We start from the raw sequence: 3,921 nt of genomic DNA, 5'->3' as shown, positions 1-3,921 counted from the left end.
AAGCCCTGTCATTTCCATCTCCAAAAGGAGAAAATGTAGCCTCCGTCTCTCCCAACCTGACCCAATCCACCACAATCTTTTGCTCAGGTTCCAGCCGCCTCCTTCCTAATGGCCTGTCTCCCTTCGTGCCATCCTCCAATCCAGGCCCCTCAATACAGTCAGAGCAATTAATATTTTAAGTGTTTTTAAAATAGAGATTATGTCGATTCTGTACTTTATTTTTTAAATTTTTTAAATTTATTTTTTTGCTTTTTAGGTCCACACCCTTGGCATATAGAGGTTCCCAGGCTAGGGGTCGAATCAGAGCTGTAGTCGCTGGCCTACATCACAGCCACAGCAACACAGGATCCAAGCCTCGTCTGCGACCTACACCACAGCTCACAGCAATGCTGGATCTTTAATCCGCTGAGCAAGGCCAGGGATCGAACCCGTGTCCTCATGGATGCTAGTCAGGTTCATTAACCACTGAGCCATGATGAGAACTCTGATACTGTACTTTAAATCCTTCAACAGCTTCCTCCCTCACTTGAAATAAAATCCAAATTCCTCGCCTCTCCTGCACAAAAGGCCATGTAGGATCTAAGCCTCCTACCCTCCGAATGCATCCTGTGCTCTCTCCTTCCTGGAGAGTCTCAAATATGGCATATATATTTTGGCTCAGGCCATTTATCTCTACTCTTCCCTGGGCCTGGATCACGCTCCCCCTGGATTTCCACCAGGTGGGCTCCCCATCCTTATTTATTTATTTATTTATTTGCCACTCCCACTAAATGTGTAAATTCCTGGACCTTAGCCACAGCGGTGACAATACTAGATCCTTAACCCACTGAGCCACCAGGGAACTCCAAGGCTCCCCAGCCTTAAGACAGCACCTGAAACGCCACCTCCTTAGGGAGCCCTAAAAGCATCACTGTACTTTGGATATTCCCTTCATAGCAACTATCACATCTGTATCATATAGTCAGTTGTTTCCTTGTGCAAAGTGTATTGCACACTTTCTCGGCTGAAAACTCCATAAAGGTAGGAAGCAAAGGGCCCAGATAATTATTGGGTAGAGCCCAATAATTTTTTTTGGTCTTTTTTTTTTTTTTCTTTTTGCCATTTCTTGGGCTGCTCCCACAGCGTATGGAGGTTCCCAGGCTAGGGGTTGAATCACAGCTGTAGCCACTGGCCTAAGCCAGAGCCACAGCAATGCCGGATCCGAGCCGCGTCTGCCACCTATATCACAGCTCACGCCAACGCCGGATCCTTTACCCACTGAGCAAGGGCAGGGATCGAACCTGCAACCTCATAGTTCCTAGTCGGATTCGTTAACCACTGAGCCACTACGGGAACTCTTTTTTTTTTTTTTTTTTTTGGCTTTTTAGGGCTGCACTGGCAGTATATGGAAGTCCAATCAGAGCTGTAGCCACTGGCCTACGCCACAACCACAGTAATGCCAGATCTGAGCCGCGTCTGTGACCTACACCACAGCTCATGGCAACGCCAGATCCTTAACCCACTGAGCGAGGCCAGGGATCAAACCTGCATCCTCATGGATAATAGATTCATTTCCACTGAGCCATGACAGGAACTCCTTTTTTTTTTTTGTCTTTTTGCTATTTCTTGGGCTGCTCCCGCGGCATATGGAGGTTCCCAGGCTAGGGGTTGAATCGGAGCTGTAGCCACCAGCCTACACCAGAGCCACAGCAACGCGGGATCCGAGCCGCGTCTGTGACCTACACCACAGCTCACGGCAACACCGGATCGTTAACCCAGTGAGCAAGGGCAGGGACCGAACCCTCAACCTCATGGTTCCTAGTCGGATTCGTTAACCACTGCACCACGACGGGAACTCCTCCTTTTTTTTTTTAATCACAGCAGAATTCAGTGAATTTTTCCTGATTCACAATAGCTTACAGTATAGTTGGAGAGACATGGTTTACATGTATGAAACAATTAGGAAGCAAATGCAGCAGGCATAATTAGTGCAAAGCAGGTGCCCAGCTTTTGAGTGCAGAAGTGTAGAAGAATCAGGGATGTTCCCATTGTGGCCCAGTGGAAATGAATTTGACTAGTATCCATGAAGAGGCAAATTGGATCCCTGGCCTCACTCAGTGGGTTAAGGATCTGGCATAGCCATGAGCTGTGGTGTAAGTTGCAGACACAACTCAGATCTGGCATTGCTGTGGATGTGGCTGGCAGCTACAGCTCTGATTTGGCCCTGAGAACTTCCATATGCTGCAGATGCAGCCCTGAAAAAAACAAAAACAAAAATAAATAAATAAAATTCAAATACCACTTGTTTCAAGGCGGAAATAGAGCCCGAGACACTGAAAAGGGAAATAAAAAGGTTTGGAAACAGCCTAACAAGATCAGGATACCAAGAGACTGGCATTGCTCTTCCATTCTGTCCAGGGTTATACCAAAACTGCCTTTGAAAGTTGTAGGAGATGACAGAGAGACATTGTCTAAGAGTCAAAAAACCTGAGAGTCCCAATTCCCTGCTTTGCCTGGCTGTTGATCTGGGGTAAGGGCACCCCTGCTCTTTGTTTCTTACCTAACGTGAGAGGTTGAGAGCAGGCTCATGAGGACTCTCCTACTCCCAAGATGTTTTAGGTTTTCAAGTGACCATGTGTGGATGGTTGAGCTACCCAGGGCCAGAAATTACTGCCAGGGCAAAACCAAATGTCAAGGGAAAGCCACTGAGATTCAGGGCTCATCTCACCATACGTTTTGGAGCCACACTGGCTGTGGCAGCAGGTAAGCCTGCTGTCACCTGCCCAGTGTGCTGCTCCTATCCCATTCCCAGAGTCAGGACCCAGGGAAGAGAGGCCAGACTGGAGTTTAGACGATACAGGAGATTTGTGAGGAGCCCTGCCCCTTGGCTCCTGGGACAGGAAATGCCTGGCGGAAGGCGAGGCAGTTGAAAGCACTAGGAGGGAGCGAGCCAGCAAAGGCCAGGACTGCCTGCCTGGGGCGTGGGGTTCCGGGCCCAGGCAGAACATTATTTGAGACCAACAGGAAAAACAAAAGTTGTGGTTCCCACCAAATTCCCAGCCCCTGGAAACTGGAAATAACTAGTGACCCACAGGCCTGCGAACACTTCCACCCCCTCCAGCCCAGGCTGAGACAGCTCTGTCAGAAGGAGAGAATGAGACCTCAGGACACACTGTTCCAGCACAGTCTTCATTCTCAGGACCTGCTTTCACCTCTAGGGAATAACTTTAGAAAAAACACTTTCTTTCCACCCATCCTCATTGGCCAAATCTCTCTTAACGCGCTTCAGCCCCTCATACTAGGAATTATACCTAAGTGGAAGTATGGACACCAGTGGCTACCACGCAGTAGGTAGGGGGAGAGTATCAGCCATCTGAAGTTTGGAGTTCCTGTCATGGCTCAGGGGAAACGAATCTGACTAGGAACCATGAGGTTGCGGGTTTGATTCCTGGCCACTCTCAGTGGGTTAAGGATCCAGCATTGCCGTGAGCTGTGGTGTAGGTCGAGGATGCGACTTGGATCTGGTGTTGCTGTGGCCGCAGCTGTGGGCCAACAACTACGACTCTGATTAGACCCCTAGCCTGGAAACCTCCATATGCTGCAGGCTCGGCACCAAAAAAAAAAAAAAAGTCCCATAGGGATGGGGAGAAGGTAGAGAGGCCTGAGGAAGACTAACCTTCAAAGAAACCAACTGAGTGGCGGGGTGTGCAGTGGAGAAGGGCGGCCAGGGGTGGGAGCCCACAGCCTGCCAAGGACCAGTCCCGGGCCCTGGGCTTGGTGCCCAGGCTCTGATCTGCCGCATTGTTCAGCTATTTCCTTCCCTGGAAGTAGTAAGAGGCGGAGGGGGCCAGGGGTTACGTGGCCAGGAGTGAATGGAGCAGGATGGAGCATCCACTGGGGGAGGGGACCTAGGGTCCATTCCCATGACCAGCTGCCCTTCCG

Source organism: Sus scrofa, chromosome 1 (genome assembly GCF_000003025.6).
Source record: "Sus scrofa isolate TJ Tabasco breed Duroc chromosome 1, Sscrofa11.1, whole genome shotgun sequence".
NCBI classification, from domain to species: domain Eukaryota; kingdom Metazoa; phylum Chordata; class Mammalia; order Artiodactyla; family Suidae; genus Sus; species Sus scrofa.
The sequence above is the reverse complement of the archived record's forward strand: the minus strand, read 5'-3'. Positions refer to the sequence as shown.